At 39.2% G+C, this 22261-nt stretch overlaps 1 protein-coding gene and 1 long non-coding RNA gene across 5 annotated transcripts in view; one reads left to right on the top strand and one right to left on the bottom strand.

Moving 5' to 3' along the window:
* The window catches only part of Sgo1 (shugoshin 1), a 50479-nt gene that overhangs the window by 16119 nt on the left and 12099 nt on the right, over positions 1-22261 (bottom strand). Inside the window, exon 1 of one of the 2 annotated variants that reach the window (XM_048456784.3) lies at positions 682-953. The exons of the other annotated variant lie outside the window; for it this stretch is intronic. The gene's annotated coding sequence lies outside the window, so the exon portion shown is untranslated. Of the gene's footprint in view, positions 1-681; positions 954-22261 lie in introns of those variants that run through there. 2 annotated transcript variants of the gene reach the window in all.
* LOC125414717 (uncharacterized) overlaps positions 971-22261 on the top strand; it is a 38179-nt gene continuing 16888 nt past the window's right edge. For 2 of the 3 annotated variants that reach the window (XR_007236360.3, XR_014998239.2), the window contains exons 1-3: positions 971-1290; positions 6765-6919; positions 18913-18964. This is a non-coding gene — a long non-coding RNA (uncharacterized LOC125414717). The remainder of the gene's footprint in view (positions 1291-6764; positions 6920-18912; positions 18965-22261) is intronic. The other variant, XR_015735418.1, reaches the window with a different exon arrangement.

Here is a 22261-nt window from a genome sequence, read left to right as displayed (position 1 = left end):
ATTAAGTTTATATCCTAGACTACAACTTCCAGATCTGCAAATTGCAAACTGTTGCCACTCACAATGTACACATACAATTTCACCACAAGGACTCTCTTCTCTTGGTTAAGTGTTTTTTGAATCTTTTCCTTTCTTGGGTAATTTCTGCAGGGCTTATTTTTCCTCCGTGCATATCTGGGGCCTTAAATTGGTACTCTATATCTCATCTAAAGGTTTTTCTACCAATGTATGTACGATAGATTGGAGGGGGTATCTAACAGAATAAATGCAACTACTCTTTTAAAGTACGAATGGGGTTGTGTAAGACAGCCACCCTAACACCACCAAGTTTTTAAAATTTGCAGTGGAGATGTCTGAGAAGAATAACTGAGTTAAAACTGATTACAGATTGTTCCCGTGCGCGCGCGGGCGCGCAGGAAATTGAACAGCGCAGGAAACTGAACGAGGGTTTTGTGCATGCTAGGCAAAAATCTATCTGCAAGCCACATCCTCAGCCCCTTTAGATACTTTAAAAGCAAAGTTCTAAGGAGTTTTTGCTAGCATAAACTAAGCAAGCTAACGTCGTACAAGATATGTGCTAGAACAAAAGTCCTGCCAAATGCGGGGTGCACACTCCCGCCAGCTGAAATGGCCTAGCCCCGTCGGGTAACCCCGGTGCTCACCACCTGTCCCGCCCCGTACCTCGGCCGCTCACAGCGGCTCACTGCCGCTCACAGCCGCTCACAGCCGCCCACAGCCGCTGACAGCACCGCGAGCTTGACTGGCCTCCCGCTCCGCCAGGCAGGATACAACTACCGCCGCCACATTTGAAATCCTCCGTTGCGATCGTCCATTGGCTGGCCGAAGGCCGTCACGCGCAGCGCCTCTTCCAGCCCGAGTCGTAGCCTGTGACGTGCACGCACGCGCAACTGTGGTTGGGTGGGGTGGGGCGGAGGGGAAGGGTGGAGCCTCGCCGGAGCCAGGCTTTGGCTCCACGCGGCCATTCGAGGGGCGGAGCCACCGGGAGCTTGGAGGCTGGATTCTGGAGGCGTTCATAACTTCTTATTTTAGGCCGGGATGTTGGACACGTGCCGGAGAGCCCAGCTCTCTGGAGGCTACGGAGGAGAATGATGAGTGTCGAGTTCGAAGCAAACCTGAATTGAAGAACTAAAGATTGAGACAGACCCTGCTCGGGAGCGCCCTCTCGTGGCAAACGTCCAGCCAGCTTGCTGCCCGCCCGGGAGGACCCAGGGTCAGGGCTGATATGGGAGTATAGCTTCAACCTCTGGAAAACGCAAGAGCATTCTGCAGGTGGGTCTGGTTAATTTATGGAAGAAACTCCAAGTGACAGCCTGATCCCGTCCCAAGCATTTACTGAGGACATTTACAACCGACTGCAGCCTATCCCCAGGACAGACTTTCGAGGTTCCGCAGCTTTGACTGGAGCAGAGGACTGAGTTTACATAAGAGGTTAAGGAATGTTGGTTCAGGGCCAGGATGGATTTTAAAAGGACTTTCTAGGGAACAACCCAAACGTCTTTATTAGTTCCTGAGAATCGTTAAGGAATTGGGTTTAGGCATGTTGAGAGAAGTGCATCGTAGTCACATATCAGTAGATGTAGTGTGGGATTTGGTCAGGACACACAAAGAAAATGGGAGGGAAGAGGAAGGTGGCAGCAGGGAACTCCACAACAAGAAATTTGAAGCCTCAACAGTTGGATAATCTGCTTCATAAGACATAGCCTTGGTCAACATTAGTAGCCAAACAGAACTCTTGTTAAACCAAGAGGAACTTCCGTAATTCTGAACGAAGTATAAGAGGCTCCAATTAAAACTAGTAATGTTTATAATTAGCTTTAACATCTGGTCACATTCATTTGTCATATCCCTTCTGAGTTCCCTTGCTTCCATAGGAAATGTAGTGTGTGTGTGTGTGTGTGTGTGTGTGTGTGTGTGTGTGTGTTGAAGTAGCCTGACTGCACCGACTGGGAAGCCATGCCCTTTAAATGTGTTTAAATCTACTCAGTCCTTTCCAATTGTCAGCAAACTTAAAAGTTCTAATGTCATAGGAAGTTACCAGGATGTCTGAAACACATTAGAGCTGAACTTGACCTGATAATGCCTGGCGCATGGAAGACAATAAGTAAGCAAGTATTGAGGGGTTGAGATGAAAGGAATAAACAGTTCACAAGTTCATTTGTGATAAACAGAAGATGACTATGTAGGTACTCTTAGGTGGACATCTTAAACTGTAAGAATCACCTAGGGAGCACATTCCTGGGATGTTGGCTTAGGAGAGTCTGATTCACCTTTTCTGCTGTTTCATATAGCTTGTTGGTGTTGGTGTCTAACATTGGGCCTTGAGTATGTGAGGCAAGCACTCCAATATTGTTTGATGTTGGGTCATAGGTGCTGCAGCAGAGACAGATCACTTTCCAAAGGAGCAGAGGAGTACAGCCTTCTTGGAAAAGACTGGTACCTGACTAGCTCCCTCTAGTTACTTCATTCAAACAATTTTACAGGCTTAAATTGGGGCTGAAAAAGTTTCCAGATACCAAAGTCATCTTGCTCTTTCTGCCCATCAGAGCAGATAAGCCACACACATCTTAGTCCCTTTTGATTATGGCTTTCCAGGTCTGCCACGAGTGTCTTAGGAACAAGATCAGTGCAGCTGCAAGCTCTCGTGTAGCACCAAGTGCAGACTCCAGAGAAACAATGCTTCAAGGTTTAAACAGTCTCAAAACAATTTTTCAACCTCTACTGATTAACCCACACATAGCAAGGGCTTTGTTGAGTCATTTCTCTCAAGCCAGACACAAAGGCTTTACTGTACATGTCATTTAAAGCCAGATAGAAAGGCTTTACTTTACATATCACTGCACTCCACCATTGAGCAATATTTTAAATCAAGGTATCTGGTATTTTCAAATAGGTAATTCCTCCATCAGTCATTGCCACCCTCCATCAGAATTGCTGTTTAAGCCAAGTTAGAATCAAGAACTGGCTACTATAGGGACAAGGGCTTATCTGACTTCTTTTTAATAGTGATTAACTTTATATTAGTCTCAGGGCTTTGTATATGCTAGATAAGCACTCTATGGCTAGTTTACATTTGCAGCTATTGTTTTGATTATTTCCTTTTCTAATATTAGTGATTGAGCCTAGGGTCTCATACAAACTGGGTAGGCCCTCTACCATTGAACTACATCCTAACTAAACTATTGTGCTGTGTAAAATGCTTCATTACTGCTCCATGCTTCAGTTCCTTTATCTGTGAATTGGGGGGCAGAAATGAAAGTATTCCAGCTTCTAGGCCCACGATTTGTCAGTGTGAGCTGCCTAGTCTGCCACTGGCACAGAGACAAGCTTTGTCTTTCCTCAGGAACTTCTCCTTGGTAGAAATGAGTTTGGGTTCTATTTGACTCACTCCTAGCTCTTGGGTTTTTGAGGCAGGACTTCAACATAAGTGAGTCTGGCTTTGAATTTGTGGTTCTCCTGCCTTCATCTTCCAAGCAGATGTCACCAAACCTGCCATCTCTCACACCCAACATTTAACACAATTTATTTGAGCAAGAAAAGGTAGGTCCTAGAGTCAGGCAGAATTCTGCATCAAAGACAGTTCAGAATGCCCCTCTTTAGTCTTTTTATTTTGAGGCCGCATCTTGATTATGTAGCCCTGTAGCCCAAGTTGACTCTCAGTGCGCTGCATGCCTATTCTAGCTTGCTAAATGTTGGGATTATAGTCCTTTGCCATCATGTATCATGACTCTTTTCTTTAGTTGTTTTTGGTTTGGTTTGTTTTTGAGACAGATTTTTGTGTAGTCCAGGATGACCTCTAACTCCTCATGTAGAGAAGTCTTTCTATGTACCCATGACTGTCTTGGAGTACACTCTAGCCTAACCTGGCTACAGATCTACCTGCCTCTGCCTTCTGAGTGTTGGGATTAAAAGTGTGTACCACAACTCAAAATGGCCTTTAATTTCTGATTTTCCTGTCTCTTCCCTCCGAGTGCTAGATTAGTGGTGTGCATACTATGCTCATCTCTTTACTAAAAAATAAAATAAAGCATTAAAAAATTCTGCCTTTATTTGACAATCAATAAATGGGCTAACCCCGTTGACGCAGAATTTCTACACAGTCTGAGCCGACTTCAAACTTCCTGCTTCTTCCTGCTTCTGCTTCCTGACATTATGGGTATGCATCATCATTCTTGGTTTAAAAGGTTTTTTGCTTTTTTTCTTTTAGATAGAGTCTCTTTGTGTCACCTTGGCAGTCCTGGAACTAGCTCTCTAGACCAGGCTGACCTGGAACTCACAGAGATCCATCGACCTGCTTCTGTTCTGCCTCCAGAATGCTAGGACTATAAGGGTTTATGCCACTATAGCCAAGCATTAAAGTGTTTTTGTTTGTTTTTAGAAAGATTCATTTAGAAATGTGGATGTGATCAGGAGATTTGATGCCCTTTTCATGGGCTCCTGTCTATACCTCTGTATGGCATGTAGAATGCACTCAGAATGTGTACCTATATACATAAATAAAAGAGTAAAAATAAATCTTAAAATATTCTTTAATAGTTATCAGGTAGTGTGATGTACATTCCTTTGAATAGAATACATATGTTAGATACTTGGTGAGCAAAAGTTTTAAGAGATATGCAAAACCAAACTGCAACAAAGTTTCAAAGCATCTTGCAATTATGTTTTGGTCCTCACTTACATTGGCTTAGTCCTTTCTTTCAGTCAGCAGTAGCAAGCTGTGGAGAGCCTACTCAAGTGTACAGTAGATAGACAGGCTGCAGGAAGGGTTTCATTTGTGTGCTTTAGAAATGTATATAAATCCCTTCAAACTCTTACTTATTAGTTCTCAGGATCCTTGTTTTATACTTTTATTTTAGATGGTTGCATTTTTCAGCCTCGTGCCAAGAATGTAAACATTTAGTTGAATTATGTGGACTGATGCTGACATTTTTTGTTTGTTTGTTTGTTTTTGAGACAGGGTCTCATTATGTAGTCTTGACTGGCCTAGAACTATCTATGTAGATTTGGTTGGCCTGAAACTCATAGAGATCTTATTGCCTCTGCCTTCTGAGCACGGGAATTAAAGATTTCAGCAACCACACTGATCTCCTATTTTGATTTAACTGTGAAATATCCTCCCACAACCCTGACCACTTTGTCTCTACATGGTAATGCTGTTTTAAAAGGTTGTGAAGCCTTAGGAGGTGGGGCCTAGCTGGAGGAAATAGGACAGGGGATGGCTGTGTAAGTGACAGTCCAGTACTGCTTCAGACCTGAGCTCTCTGTGCTTTCTGGTCAGTGTCACATACAAGCAATTACGGCGTGCTCTCACCGCCACAGACCCAGTCTGTCACCACACCTTTCCTGCCGTGATGAACTAATAGCTTCTGACCTGTACACTGAAATAAATCTTTCCTCCTTAAGTTGCTTCTGTCATGTACTCTATCACAGCAACATAAAAATACATAATGTACTGATAGGAGCGTGCTCTGTGCCAGGGTATGCTCGTGCCTTCTGTGTATTAGTTTTTTTATCCTCATACACGTCTGTGGTGTTCATTGTACTTACTCAACATGATATAGATATATTTATACATGCATGGGTTTGTGTGTTTATTTAATTGGGATGGCGCTTTGCTTGCAAGTATGTATGTGCAACATGTCTGGTGCCTGCAGAGTCAGAAGAAGGCATCAGTCCACATGGAACTGGATTTATTAATGGTTGTAAGCCAACATGTGGCTATTGGGAGCTGAACTTGGGTTCTTTACAAGAACAGCAAGTGCTCTTTACTATGGTTCATCTCTCTAGTCCCAGTAGGTGGTTTTTTTGTTTGTTTGTTTTTGTTTTGTTTTCTTTTTTTGTTTTTTTTTAAATGTGGTATTTGTTTTGGGGAGGTGGTTGGGTGGATGAGGAGGTAGAAAGTGTGTCGAAGGATGTTAGGGAGGGGAAACCGTTATTATATTGTGTGAAAAGTATATTGTATTGCTTCAATCAGAAGAGCTCTGCTTAGGAGCCTAAGGAAAGCCTGCATGGAGAACCAAGGATCCCCTTGGTAACGTACTGTTATGTGACAAAGAACTTTGAGTTTGCTCTTTAGAAAACACTTGCACAGGCAAAGGAAACATGCTCAGTGGCTTACTAGAGAAAATAATACATATTATTTTTATTGGGTTGGGGTTACAGTTATGGTTTGTGTTGTTAGAGGTAGTATAAGTTTTAGTGTTTTATTGTAGGGATAAGACTAGGGCTAGTGTTAAGGCTAATGCTACTGTTGGGGTTAGGGGTAGGGTTAGGATTAGGATTCTATAGGCATTGCTGAATTAAGTTTAGGAAGAAGTGGCTTGTTTTCCTAAGAGAGATATTTAGTGATTTGCATCAAAACAACTCTACATGCTTGCTTAAGGTAGCAAGTTTGTTAAAAAAAAATCTACTGAAAATTGTAGTATTCCTTGGAGAGCAAGAAATCTGAGTTTCCTATTTAGAAAACATGTGCACAAGTGAAGGAACTATGCTCAGGTGTCTATTAGAGAAAACCTTAGTTTTGTTGTATAAAACTCACTAAATGTTGTTGGGAGTGAAATGCACTGTATGGAATAGTATTTAAAGATGCATTAAGTTTTTTTTTTTATGCTGTGGAGCACTTGTTTTAATGGTGCAAAGATGTGTTGCATTCTTTTATGTTGCATTTTTTTAACTTTGTGATGTTTGTCTTATGTTGCTTGTCTAAAACACCTGATTGGTCTAATAAAGAGCTGAATGGCCAATAGCTTTTCAGGAAAGAATATCCGGGATTGACAGGAAGAGAGAATAAATAGGAGAAGTCTGAGAAGAAAAAGAAAGAAGAAACAAGAAGAAAGTGTGAGGACAGCAGAGGCCAACCACCCATCTACACAGTCAACCACAGAGTTACATGGAAAGAAAGGTATGTAGAATAGAAGCCCAGAGGCAAAGGGTAGATGGGATGACTTAAGAAAAATGGGCGAGACACAAGCTAAGCAAAGGCTGCACATTCATAAGTAAGAATAATCCTCTCTGTTTTTATTTGGGTGGCAGGCCCCCAAAAGAGTAAAAGAATAAAGACCAACAGGTTAAAGCAACCACAGTGCCCTGCTTGGTGCTTAAGAAAATCAGGTCTGTTACAACCAAGTGAAGAAGAACAAGAACTTTGGGTTTCCTATTTTAGAAATCAGACACACATGTAGCACGAATTCTAATTGATCTTAATAATAAAAACTTGGAGTCAGCTATCGGGGTGCAAGCTGAAGGCTCAGAGAAGCAGAGCAGTCACTAGAGTTCTACATCTACCAATGCTTAATTCTTTTTAGTAAGAAGTGACTCATTTTCCTACAAAAGATATTAGATGACTTTCTTCAAAACAATTTCATACTTGTCTAAGGTAGCAGGTTTATTAAAAATATACTGAAACTTCAGTATTCTTTTAAGAGTAAGAAGTTTGATTTTCTGTTTTAGAATGCACAGGCACAAGTTAAGGAACTGTGCTCAGGATCTGCCTAGGGAAAACCATAGATTTGTTGTATTGTGATTACTGAGTACAGTATGCAGAGAAGTACCTTGTTTACCTGCAATAGCTAGAGAGTTGCATGCATCAAAACAGCTATGCTGTATGCTTAAGGATATAAGATCTGTTACAATGAAGTGAAAAATGATTAAGTCTTAGTTGAGCAAGAACTTTAAGTTTCCTTTTCAGAAAACAGACATGTAAGTGCAGGAAATATGATCATTTGTCTAATAGAGAAAATCATACTTCTAGTTCTACAGTGATGACTAAATCCAGTTTAGAACTAAGGGGACTGTTTTGGTGTGAAAGATTATGTATTGCTAGTATTAAAACTGTTCTACATACATGGCTACAGAATGCTTGCTTGTTAAAGCCAAAGGAAAAAGCATGTACTCCTAGATGAGGAAGATCTTGGAGTTTGCTCTTTAGAAAATGTGCTCACAGGTAAAGAAAACATGCTCAGGGACTTCTTCGAGAAAACTATACATAGTAATTTTGTTGGGGTAGGCATGTAGTTATGGTTGGTATTGCTAGGAATAGTATAGCTGTTAGTGTTTTACTGTTGGGATAAGGCTAGGGTTAGGGTTTGCGGCTATGGATCGTGCTAGGTATAAGGTGGGCTTTGATAGGCATTGCTGAATTCAGTTTAGAAATAACTGGATAATTTTACTACAAAAGATATTAAGTGGTTTCCATCAAAACAACTCTGCATGGGTACTTAAGGTAGCAAGTTTGTTAAAAAATCTACTGAAAAACACAGTATTCTTTGACGAGCAAGTAGATTGAGTTCCCCCTTTAGAATATGCATTCAAAGTGAAGGAACTCATGAATTTGCTGACATTTAATTATTGTCTGTGGCCCCATGGCTCCTCAGCCAGTATCTTCCAGCCACTCAGGCCATAGCCTGCTGAGGCTGCTGGTTCCATGGCCCCAGCTCTGCTTTGGAAAATATGTGTAGGTTTAAATTTAAGTTTGAGGCCAACCTCATCTACAGAGTAAGTTTCAGGACAGCCAAAGCTGTTACACAGAGAAACCCTGTTACAAGGAGAGGGGGTCCTTTGTTTGTCCTGGCCACCCAGCTGGCTTATACCTGAAATAAACACACAGAAACTGTATTAATACTGCTTGGCCATTAGCTGTAGCCTCCTATTGACTAACTCTCACATCTTGATTTAACTCGTTTCTACTAATTTGTGTTCACCATGAGGTCGTGGCTTACCAGAAAAGATTTAGCTTGTCTGACCTGGCATCTCCATGGCAGCTCTCTGATTTCCTTCCTTCCAAAATTCAGTTCTGTCTTCTCCGCCTACCTAAGTTCTGCCCTATCAGGCCAAGCAGTTTCTTTATTGATTAACCAATAAAAGCAACACATAAACAGAAGGACCTACAAAACCCTTTTTTGAAAAACCAAAAGAAAAAGTCTATTGTTTTATTTATCAGTAAGACTCAGGAGTGAAAGACTGAAGTGAAAACCTGCTAGCTCAGAGAGGCTAAGTAACAATTAGCTCACCTTGCTCTTTTGCTGGAGACACCACAAGAACCGCATCTCTCCCCTCATCCCAGAAGCAAGAGAAAGCTGGAACTCTTGTTCCCATCCTTTTTCTTGCATTATTTCTATTCAAATTGCTGGCTTCTCTAAGGCAATTGTGATCAGTTAGTCACTGGCTCCACCACTTAATCCAAGGTTTAACTTTATTGGCAAGTCTCAGAAGTGTCAGAGTACAATCACAATATCCCACAACATTTTCTCCCTTTAGTCTAAAGAAAAAGGAAAGGTTTTAACTCTAATACAGTAAATCTTATACAATTAGAAGAGTTATCAGGTACTGCCTAAATAAAAAGGGAAGATTTTAACTCTAATATAGTAAAACTTTTTACAGTAAGACTAATAATCAGGTATTACATCTACAATGTCCAGTCATATGTATTTGGAAAATTTGAAGTGTTGTATTATATATTCTATCTCAATAAGATCAAACCACTTTCTATCATAACCAGTATTACCATCCTAAATATAGGTTTTGAGACCTAAAAATATTTTCTTAGATAAATAACTTAAAGTTTTATGTCTCTCAACCTTATACAATTTACCCCTCTTTTGTGAGTATTTTTTTCTGAATTTAGTAACAAGGAAAACTGTAACTATAACTACCTAGTCTCTAACCCCATCAAAGATCTGAGAAGGATATAATATGACCTGTGTAAACAAGAAGCACAGAGCAAGCAAGTTACAAAACTGCATAAATAACAGAAGCAGCTAGCTGCCTGGGCTATCACCCAAAATTCCTATGCGATATTGGGATGGTATGGGAGGTCCTTCTGTCTATGTGTTGCTTTTATTGGTTAATGAATAAAGAACTGCTTTGAGCCCATGACAAGGGCAGAACAGAACTAGGTGGGAAAAGCTAGAGTGAATGATAAGAAAAAGGATGAGTCAGAGAGACTCCGTGGAGCCGCCACTGGAGATAGATGTGCTTTAACTTTATTTGGTAAGCCACGTGGCCAAACACAGATTAATAGAGATGGGTTAAATTAATATGTAGGAGTTAGCCAATAAGAAACTAGAGCTAATGGGTCAAGCAGTGATTTAAAAAATACAGGTTCTGTGTGATTATTTTGGGTCTAAGATAACTGGGTGGCTGGGAACCAACAAGCAGCCCCCTGCAACATTGGGGAATCCAACTTTGGTCTACAGGCTTAGAATATCTGGCAGGCTTTTCTGTGAAGCAGGAATTTTGAAGGACTGTCCTATCTTGTCTTGACAAAGTTCAGCAATGTCTTTCTTTTGTGTCCTGATTTTCCAATTTGGATAACATGCTGTCAGTAGTCAAGGCTATGGCAGTTTCTTCCAAGTGGCTAACTTTGTGTGGTGGTTTGAAAGAAAATGGTCCCCAAAGAGAGTGGCACTATTAGGAGGTACGACCTTGTTGGAGTAGGTGTGTCACTGTGGGGTTGGCTTTGAGGTTTTTTTCAAGCTTCACTCAATGAGATAATCAGTCAATTCTCTGCTGCTTTCTGGTCAAGAGGTAGCCAGCAACACACCTGCTCACATCAATTTCCCTTTTCAGTTTAAATAAAAAAGATTTTAACTTTAGCAAACTAAAATTACATTTAACAAAACAGATATCAAGCAAGAATTACATTTATTTTATTATGACTAAAGAAAACTATAACTATAACTATCTATTCTTCAACTCCATCAAAGAATCCAGAAGGATATAATATTACCAAAGTAAACAGGAAGTACATTGTAAGCAACTTCCAACATTCTAAAAATGATGGAGACGACTGGTTACCTGGGCAATCACCCAAAGTCTCATTTTCAGTGTTGGAGAAACCAACTTTTGCTAAGGCCTAGAGTAAATGACAGACCATTTTCAGAGGCAAGAAGCTTTTAAAAACCAGTTTACCAAGTCTTGGCAAGATTGGACAGTCTTTTTGATGTGGGATTTCCCGTTGTATGCTGTGATTACCATTAATGAGTAAAGAACTGCTTTGTGCCTATAGCAGAGCAGGGCAGGGTAGAACAGAGCTAGTCGGGAAGAACTGGGCTGAATGCTGGGAGAAAGAAGGACACAGTCAGAGAGAAGCCATGTAGCCTGTCAGAGACAGACGCTGGGAACTTTAACCAGTAAGCCACAATCACGTGTCAATACACAGATTACTGGAAATGTGTTCAATTAATATGTAAGAGTTAGCCAATAAGAAGCTAGCACTGATGGGCCAAGCAGTGTTTTTAAATAATATAGTTTCTGTTTGATTATTTTGGACCCGGGAAGAACAAGTGGCTCCTTGCTCTTCACATGTCTCATTTGTCCAGTGGTCTTCAGACTCCTTAGCTGGATACCTTTATTCTCCTGAAAAGTCAAAAAGAAAACCCTGCCCCAGCTCTAACTCCTTTTTGGCAAGTTATATCTGATCAGATGAGAAACATTTGGTATGGAGGCCCCAAAAACCTATTTCCACACTGACCAAAGGTCAGAGAGTAGGGATTTGTTTCTAGTTCCTTCAAAGTCATTGTTCTACCTAAGACAAAGGTTCTACCTACTTGTAAATCAGAGAAATCTGTTCTCTCAACGTTATTGCCAACAGGTGTGACTAATTGCCAGAACTTGTCCTCCTGGAATAGGGAAGTAGTTTGCTCCTACCTCAAACAAAAGATTAAGGAACTAACTCCAGTTCCCTTGGGATTCCACCCAGGGAGTGGTTTGCCTACCAAGTGTTTTGATCTAGGGTGTAAGCATGGCTTGTTTTGTTCTGGCAAAAAAAATGTTTAACTGTGAATGTAGCTTGTGACTTTCAGTTGGTATGTTCATTTCCTTGTATCATGTTAATACAGTCTTTTGTCTCATTCCTACCTTTTGAGGCTGGGTATTTTAAGCAGTTGGAAATAAAACACAAATTTTCATCACTCACTGAAAAATTGCCTCCCCATACTATCCTATATGTTTCTCCATTCTATTATTTTCATTTGTGTCTTCATACTCTTTACTATATTTCTAACCCCCATGCCCTTACCCTGGCATGAAATATTTTTGTCGAGGCTGATCCCTGACAATTTGTTAGTCATATAAGTTAGTGTAGATTGAATGGTCATGCTGTTTGATTACCTCTTCTAATCAAAAGGTCTCTCTTTTTCAAGTCTAATCTTTTAGTTGCTCTGGGGAGGAGTTTTTTCAACAGTGATAGGAAATGACTGAACCAAATTTGACATGGGGTTCTCTAACAGATCCCTCAAGGCCTTTCCCAGCAACAAAGGGTTACCTTGACAGTCTCTTGTTGATCTACATTCATTAGTCCAATGCCTGCCTTTACCAGACCTTCTGCATAATCCAGAAGGGAGGGATATTCTGTTTGGACAATACTTAGAAAAACCATTGTTTCTAGAAATGTCCTGTATATAATCTCTTTTTAGATGACTTTGTTTACTACAATTGAGAAATTTGACATTCTGACTTTTCTTCAAACCTCTGGAAATCGCCTCTCATATCCAAGCATCATCATGTTTATGAAATTCAACATTGGTTGTATCTCAGATCTATCCCTCCAAGGGTGGTAATCTTGCTTTTAGTGGCCTAATTGCCCTTTTGCATTGTGCACTAGCACTTTCAAAAGCCAGAAATTCAATTATTGTTTGTCTAGCTTCTGAATTTGAAATCATTGCATTTACTCATGAAGTCAGTCTTTGTACAATTTAAATACCATGTGGGAGTGGTCTTAAGCATCTCTGGGGAGGGGTCATTGTTTGGCTGACTTTCTTGGAGGAGTGTGGACTGAGGCAACTCCCAGGGGAGGAGACTTGGGAAGAAATTTCCACCCAAAAAAACTCATGGCTCACATCAACCAAATAATAAAAAATAAACAAACAATAAAATCCTACAAACCCTGAACCTTGTAAATATGCCCTATAATTTAAAATGGATTTCATATTGCTTGGGGAAAAAAAAAACCCTAGAAGGTAGGGAGTAGGTTCCCAGGGAGTGTTCTTGAGGGTCTATTTTCCCTGGGTGTTTCCTGTCTCACTCTCTGATCCTCTCTGCCTTGGCATGAACTGTTCTGCTCTGTTCCCTACTCACCATGATTGACTAGAACTTCCAAAACCATGAACCCAGGTAAAAATTTCTTCTTTTAATTTGTCATAGCTGTGACATGAGTGTGTGATGGGAGAAGAGGAGAGAATGCAGTACTGCTGGTACTGCCTCCATTGCCTCCTTCGTGGTCAAGGAGACTCGGAATCTAGCCTCTCTGAAGTCCTTGGACTACTTGTTCTGCTTGCAGGTAGTTGTACTCCATGAAGGCCCAGTTGAAAGTCTACTATGGGATATGGCAGAATTCTTTGAGAAACAGAAACCATAACTGTAGGAAGACCAGGTCTTCTTTCACAACTCTGCCATCTGCTCATGGGTCTGTTACAGCACCTGCCAGGTTTAGCTGAAGTCTGGGTTGCATACACTCAACTCCATCCTTTGGTAATCCTCCTTTTCTGTTGCTCCTGCTGCAGCACTTCCTCATTGTGAGCAAGAATGGGGCCGAGAACTGAGCAAGAGTGTTATTAATACATGAATTCATTCTGTTCTGCATCTTTGGTATACAAGATTTCATGTTGTATACTTGTGAACTCAGTAAGATCAGATTTCTTTCAGCTAGCTTGTGGTATAGCTCAATGAGAAAGATTCTAATGTACTGGAAATGTTGAACATATGTTGAGAAAAAAAGATTGTAAAGAGCAGTAACAATGATAAAGCAAATCAGACAAATTCGTAAAACCAGTAGCAAATACAACATCACCAATTGCAAAATGGTGGAAAAGACGATTTAGAACTGCTTTGATAATAAAATTAATTTTTAAGAAGAAGAATAGAAGAAAACAGGGAGGAATGTAAAAATCAAAAATGATAAAGGTGGTATAGAGTAGACTCAATAATTAAGAACACTTGTTCCTCTTTCAGAGACCCAGAATTGGATTTCTTACACTCCCATAGCAGATTATGACCATCTGTAATTCTAGTCCTATGGAATCCAATGATCTCTTCTGACTGCCAATGTCACCAGGCACACACATGGTGCATAAACATACATGAAAACAAAATACTCACACATATAAAATAACAAAAGAAATAAAACTAAAAAAATTATGCAGATAAAAAAGAAGGGATCTGAATTAAGGCATAAAGAGAAAGAAAATGGGCTGAGAGTGCCATACTTGAAGGAGGAAAGCACCCAATCCTTTGTCACATAAAGTTGTCTTGCCTTTGTGCTTTCTGGTCCCCCAAGGCACTTTGGCCCTGCCCACTCTGCTGGTGTGTCCTGTGCAGATCACTAGCAAGGCCTGCAGTGGCAGAGGCATATCTCCAGCCAGCAGACCAGTCAGGTGATGTGTATTAGAAACCAGGGCAAGAAAGGCTTTTGTGTCTTGAGAAGGAGCTCCTGAGTTGGGACAGTCACTGCCTCCACATTTTAACTATGCTCCTTGTTTTCTCTGCTGTGAAATTCCCTGATGGAGTCAAAATCTGAAAAAAGCAGTCAGTTTCCTTTGTACAAAGCATCATCAGAGGTCCTAGACTCCTCTGGCTCCCTCAAAGTAAGGCCTGAAGGCTTTTAGGAGCATCTAATAAGACTGTATGTAATAAGGTGCGGTGGGGGGACATTTGGCTCAACCGAAAGAGTCAGAACCATTTTGGGTGATTTTAAAACTGTATCTTCAAAAATTAAAAACTTTTTCTTTGTCCTCTGAAGTATCATGAAGCAAAATTAAATCAACAAGTGAAGCTACTTTCTCATCCTAGAACCTTTTGTCCCTATTAATTTTATTTTTTATTTTTATCTTTTGTCTTCTTGTCTGTTTGAGTGTACTGACTAGGTTTGTGGAGGAATTTGAATTACAATTTACTCAACTTTATGCTGTGGGTCTAAGCAATCTATCAAATTCTGTGTCACAAATTCATCAATATGAATTCATTTGAGAACTCAGTTCTCAAAGGTAATAGTTTATTTTTAAGGTTTTAACTACATATTCCCATACCTTTAAATTTAGAGAACCATGGACAGAGTTTTTGAATTAAAGCAATTTTTTGAACATTTTTAGCAATACTTAATGCAGAAACAAACAATCAAAGCATCTAAAGGAAAAAAAAGGTGACAAAAGTTTGTTGAGGCTGTGTGGTGATCATCTCAGTGCCCCAGGTATAGACAGCAAGGATCTGTTCTCTGTTGTCCAGACTACCAGTAAGCTAGAACAACAGGCTTTGAATCAAAACTAGAATATAGTACCTAAGGAATTTCAGTAAGGCACTCAAAGGTAATCCCAGCAGAAGGTATAGACAGAAGTTTCTATTCTGCCAGTTCTGCAGACATTCAGTCCCAAAAAAACCAGAGACATATTAATTATAAACTGGTTGGTCTATTAGCTCAGGTTTATTATTAACTAGTTCTTACAACTTAATGCATAATTCTTGTCTATATTTATCCATGTGACTTGATACCTTTTCTCAGTGCAGCATTCTTATCTTGTTTCCTTTGCATCTGGCTAATGACTGATTCCCTGTCTTTCCTCTTACCAGAATTCTCCTAGTCTGGTTGTCCTGCCTATGCTTCCTGCCTGACTACTGGCCAATCAGTGATTTATTAAACCTATATGGGTGACAAATCTTTATAGTGTATAACAGAATTATTCCACAGAAGTCTCTCTTTTATTCTTTTCAAAACAAGACCCTGAATCTTGTTTTGAAGATTAGTTTTTTTTTCTGACCATTATACATAACAACTTGCAACTAACACACTAAAAACAGACATACATCCATAATCCATTTTTTAGGAATTTGGGCAGAGTTTTCTATGCTACTTCCTCCTAATTGAGGGCACTGGTAATCTTATGGGGACCCAAAGAAAATTTAGGATTGTGACCAAGTCCTGATTGGAACATTCTGTGAGACTGGATCATCTCTGCCAGCAGTTTCAAAGCTGTTCATGAAGTAGAACCCAGAGGAAACTGCAACAAAGGTGCTCTGAAATGTTTGATCATCTGGGCCATCCAGTCCTATCAGAGATTTTTCAGGAGGTCTTCCTAGATCAAACCTTATTTTTCGTACCCAAGAATAAATCCATAGCCTCTCTTTTCCTGTGTAAACAAAAGCAAAATCTCTTCTCCAAAGTAACATATCTTTTGACTTTAATATTGAAGTTAGGGCATTTTCAAAATATGTAAATTGGATTAATCAGCATCATTTATAATCAAATGTTTTTTAGCAGCTGTTGCTCTTTCCTTAGTAGCCAAACAACTTAAAAACAACACAATAACATACAGTAGCCAGACTCGCAGTGTATTTTCCATCTTTATGTAGCTTTTTTAACTTTATGTTTTAATTTTTTTTTAAGGCGGGGTTTCTCTGTGTGTCTTTGGTTGTCCTGGAACTCACTCTGTAGACCAGGCTGGCCTCAAACTCAAAGAGATCCACCTGCCTTTACCTCCCATGTACTGGGATTAAAGGTGTGCACCACTCTACACTCTGCATACCCATCTACTCTATTTTTTAAAGAATTTTCTCTATGCTTTTTCTTTTGTCTCCCCATCCTACATATATTTTTAAACATACTGTAACAGTTTAGAGTTTTGTGTTTGCTTTTGTTTTTTCTCCATCTCTTTCTGAGCACATGAGTCTTAAATCTGCTAAGCAGTATGACTAAGATTAATGCTGCAGCCTTGGCAGCTGGTTCTACCCCATTCCTTAGCTTTCTGAGAGTCTAGCTACATGGTGGAGGTATTGGAGTGAGCCATTTTTGTTGCCACAACTCTGTGGAGTCTCAAGGCTCATGCCACCATCAAGAAGCCTGATACTAGCTGCTCATAAACACCATTTGAGTATTTGGTGGCAGAATTTTTTGGTTTCTTTTTTTGAAGACTGATGTTTTTCATGTTTTGACTTTTACAGTTTTTGTTTTTGAACACAAGGTTTCTCTGTGTCACCCTCCCTGGATGTACTGAAAGCAGCACTGTAAACCAGGATGGTCTTGAACTCAGTGATCCACTGAACTCTATCTTCCACGTACTAAGATTAAAGGTGGGCCGACATACCTGGCTGCTTTTTATATAATTGGCTGATGGGCCTGGAATGTAGATTTTTGTGCGTGTCAAGAATATGTTGATGTGATAAACTTCACCTCCATCTTGAATTTTGAAATTTGGCAGAGGGTATCATTTTGTTTCCCAGGATAGCATGTATTCATCACATTAATACTGCTTGAGTCTTCTGAGTCATTGGATTGCAGTTGTGTGACATTCTTCCTACCTGTTTGTTTTGATTTTTTTAATAAATAGGAGTATTTTGAATGTGTGCATGAATATGTGTCACATGTATGGCTGCTCCTCACAATAGTCAAAAAATGGCCTCAAAACCACTGAACATGGAGTAATGGATAGTTATGAACCCTAGTGTACATACTGACAATTGAGCCCATCTACATGCAAGACCAGCAGAACTCTTAACTGCTGAGCCATCTCTTCTCCCTTATGTTGTTTATAATCAACATTTACAATGCTAATTATTTTCATTGGTCCATTTGTAACTGTTTAAACATGTATTCCCTTTTAGTGACATATTAATGTTAGAGTTTAGATTGGGGTTTTTCACTTTTCTAGAAAATCAGTACAGAACTGGAATGAATGCCAAACTCTTGGTAGGAACTTAAGTAAAAACCTCTGAGTTAGTTCTATGTTTTTGCTTGTTTGGTTTTTGCAGGGGAGACAAAGTCTTAATATGTACTTCTGGTTGTTCTGGGATTCGTTGCATAGATCAGGTTGACATTGAACTCATGAAATCCCCTACTTCCTTAGTACTGGAATTAAAGGCGTGAGCCAATATACCCAGCTTGCCATCTTTTTTATAGTTAGTAATTATTAAAAATCATTTCTCTGATACATACTCACTATTGTTCATCTTTCTGTTTGTCTCTCGGTGTTTGTTAATAGGCATTTTTCTTGCAAGATTATATCTTATTCATATGGTGCATAAATGGCAGGAGATAACCTCTTCTTCAGTTTCCTTCTGAAAGGATTTGGTAATTACTTTGTAATGGCAGTATCATGGTGTAAGTGTGATAAGCACCAGAACTTTATGAGTATATTTTTAGTGAAATATACATTTTCTATGCTGCCTATAGAAACCTTTCTATTGTACACAGGTATGGAATATTTTAGAATCTATGATGATGTATATGTTAACCTCAGTCAAGAAGAGTAAACTCTCCTGGATCCTTCCCAGAAGAGTCTCTACAATGTGATGCTGGAAACCTATAGTAATCCCAATACTGTAGGTAACACTGCTAGTTTTCCTTCAACTTTTAAAATAAGAGGATAAGTGTTTCTTGAGAAAGAGGAATAATGTGGTGAATTGCTGTGGGACAATGGTCTTGTACTTTGTAAAGATTTGTCACTTGTATTGTTTTAATAAAACACTGGTTGGTCAGTAGCCAGGCAGGAGGATTAAGTGGGACGAACAGGTAGGAAGTATAGTCAGGGTGACAAGAACAGGAGAATTCTGGGAAGAAGAAAGTCTCAGTCTTCAGTTGTCACTCAGTCACAGAGGAAGAAAGATGACAATGACTCATTGATAAAAGGTACCAAGCCATGTGGCTAACACAGACAAGAATTATGGGCTAAGATGTAAGAATTAATTAATAAGAAGCCTGAGCTAATAGGCCAACCAGTTTATAAGTAATGTGAGTCTCTGCATTTCTTTGGTACTGTGTGTTTCTTTGGGACTGAACAGCTGCAGGACTGGGCAGGACAGAAAACAACAGTGAATTCTTCAGGCATGGCTTTAAGGGTCATAAAAGGTAGTAAGTTAAACTTTGCATAATTCCAAGTAATATAACATGTTTTTTCTGGTACTATATTTTAGGCTACAAATGTGAAGACCATAATGTTAAAGAACATTGACAAAAACAAGAAAGGTAATTTTCATGTGATTTCTTATGCAAATGTACCTCTGAAGAAAATGTAATGTGCCTTGAATGATTTAATGAAAAGGAACAATGTGAGAAGAAAAGTTTTAAGTGTATTGGTGATTATTAAATTTTCGGAAAAGTATGTACTGCAATGTCAGGTAGCTGATTTGTTTTTTCAAGGAATTCATGTAAGAAAAAAGACAAAGAAACAATGTCTTAAAATATATCACCATTTGAATAATCACCCCATGAAAACCATGTTGTACAACTGCCAATTTATTTAGTTTTATACTACTCAGGTACTACAAAACACACACACATTGAATAGTTGATGAGTATACATTCAAGAAATTATACTCATAAAATATTCTTTTATAAAGCTGGTATTACTCATATACTTGTGACTTTGCTAAATTTAGTGAGAGGTACAGTTTATGAGAGTCAAGAGATTGCTATGGAGAAACTACATCCCTACACTACATATCTATGAGGAACAAGAAGTCAAATTGTATGAATATAATATAGAAAACTTTTATTTGTTATTCTTCCTTTAATAGGTATATTCTATGTCACAATGAATGAGAATAGGGATATGGAAAGAAACAATGTACCCCTCTCTCTCCCAGGACAATTAGAAGATTTGTAGTAGTCCCCACTTTGAATAGACTTGTTAAAAGTGACACAGTTTACAACTAATTGGTTTTACAACTTCATTGTGAATACATCAAAAACTCAAACTGTAGGAAAGCCTTATGAGTACTGATACTCATAAACTAAGCCGTTTGATTAGTTTGGCTAGGGGTTTGTCAATCTTGTTGATTTTCTCCAAGAACCAGCTTTTTGTTTCATTGATTCTTTGGATTGTTTTCTGTGTTCCTATTTTGTTGATTTCAGCCCTCAGTTTGGTTATTTCCAGTCTTCTACTCCTCCTGGGTGAGTCTGCTTCTTTTTTTTTCTAGACCTTTCAGGTGTGCTGTTAAGTCTCCAATGTGTGCTTTCTCCATTTTCTTTATGTGGGCACTTAGTGCTATAAACTTTCCTCTTAGCACTGCTTTCATGTTGTCCCATAGGTTTGAGTATGTTGTGTCTTTATTTTCATTGAATTCAAGGAAGACTTTAATTTTTTTCTTTATTTCATCCTTGACCCAGGGGTGGTTCAGTCATTGACTGTTCAGTTTCAATGAGTTTGTAAGCTTTCTGAGGGTAGAATTGTTGTTTAATTCTAAGTTTATTCCATGGTGATCTGATAGTACACAAGTGGTTACTACAATTTCTTTGTATCTGTGGATGTTTGCTTTGTTACCAATTACATGATCAATTTTTGAGAAGGTTCCATGAGATGTTCTTTTCTGTTTGGGTGGAATGTTCTATAGATGTCTGTTAAGTCTATTTGGTTCATTAAATTGTTCTCTTATTTCTCAAGTTTCTGTCTGGTTGGCCTGTCCATTAGACACTATTAGAGTGTGGGGTTTGATGTATGCTTTGAGTTCTAGTAATGTTTCTTTTACATATGTGAGTGCTTTTATATTAGGGGCATAGATATTCAGGATTGAGACTTCCTCTTGATGAATTGTTCCTTTTATGAGAATAAAGTGTCCTTCTCCATTTCTTCTCACTGATTTTAGTTTGAAATCAATTTTGTTAGATATTAGTATAGCCATACTCACTTGTTTCTTTGGACTATTTGATTGGAAAATCTTTTCCCAACCCTTTACTCTGAGGTAGTGTCTGTCTTTGCGGTTGAGGTGTGTTTCTTGTAAATAGCAGAATGTTGAATCCTGTTTTTATATCCATTGTCTTAACCTCTGCCTTTTTATAGGTGAATTGAGTCCATTGATATTAAGTGATATTAATGACCAGTGGTTGCTAACTCCGGTTACTTTTTCTGGTGGTAGTGTTTGTGTGTTTCCTTTCTTTGAGTTGTGCTGGTGGAAGGTTGTCAGATGCTTGTGTTATTATGGGTGTTGTTGACTTCCTTGGTTTGTGGTTTTCCTTCTAGTATTTTTTGTAAGGCTGGGTTTGTGGCTTTGTATTGTTGAAATCTGTTTTTGTCCTGGAATATCTTGTTTTCTCCATCGATGGTGAATGCAAGCTTTGCTGGATATAGTAGTCTGGGCTTGCATCCATGGTCTCTTAGTGTCTGCAGCACATCTATCCAAGACCTTCTGGCTTTCATGGTTTCCATTGAGAAGTCTGGTGTAATTCTGATAGGTTTCCCTTTATATGCTACTTGACCTTTTTCCCTTGCAGCTCATAATATTCGTTCTTTATTTTGTATGTTTTGTGTTTTGATTATTATATGGCGAGGGGATTTTTTTTTTTGATCCAGTCTATTTGGTGTTCTGTATGCTTCTTGTACCTTCATAGGAATATCCTTCTTTAGGTTGGGAAAGTTTTCTTCTATAATTTTGTTGAATATATTTTCTGGGCCTTTGATCTGCAATTCTTCTCCTTCTTCTACCCCTTTTATTCTTAGGTTTTTTCTTTTCGTGGTTCCCCAGATTTCCTGGATGTTTTGTGTTAAGAATTTGTTGGATTTGTTTTCTTATTTCATCAATGAGTTTATTTCCTCTATAGTATCTTCAGTGTCTGAGATTCTTTCTTCTATCTCTTGTATTCTGTTGGTAATACTTGTCTCTGTAGGTCCTGTTCGTTTACCCAGATTTTCCATATCCAGCCTTACCTCAGTTTGTTTTTTCTTCATTACCTCCATTTCATTTTTCAAGTCTTGAACTGTTTCCATTACTTGTTTGATTGCTTTTTCTTGGTTTCCTAGGGTATCTTTGAGGGATTTATTCATTTCTTAAAACTTTTTGTTATTCTTCTCATCCATTTCTTTAAGCGAGTTTTTCACATCCTGTTTTAGGGACTCTATCACTTTCATAATGTTATGTTTAAAGTCAATTTCTTCTATTTCTTCTGGAGTAGGGTGTTCAATTCTTCTTGTTGCATGAACCCTGGATTCTGGTGATGTCATGTTGCCTTTCAGGTTGATGGAGGAATTCTTGCATTGGAGCCTGCCCATCTCTTTCTTCAAATGCAGCCAGGAGAGTCTTGGTGTCTTGGTCCAATCTTTGCTGTGATTGACTCTCTGGGTGGATCTCATCAGTGCAGGAGCAGGAACTGTTCCCCTCTCGGTAGATAGCCTCAGTGCAGGAGTAGGCACTGTTCTTGGGCCAAAGACCTCGCAGACACTAGGGTAGGCTTGGGGGAGGCAAGGATGTATGGAACAAAGAAGCCCCTGCAGCAGGAGCTGAAGGCACCCAGTGCTCCTTTCCCAGACTTTCTGCTCCGCCCTGGGAT

Source organism: Myodes glareolus, chromosome 18, assembly GCF_982192425.1.
Source record: "Myodes glareolus chromosome 18, mMyoGla1.1, whole genome shotgun sequence".
In the NCBI taxonomy this organism is placed as follows: domain Eukaryota; kingdom Metazoa; phylum Chordata; class Mammalia; order Rodentia; family Cricetidae; genus Myodes; species Myodes glareolus.
The sequence above is the reverse complement of the archived record's forward strand: the minus strand, read 5'-3'. Positions and strand labels throughout refer to the sequence as shown.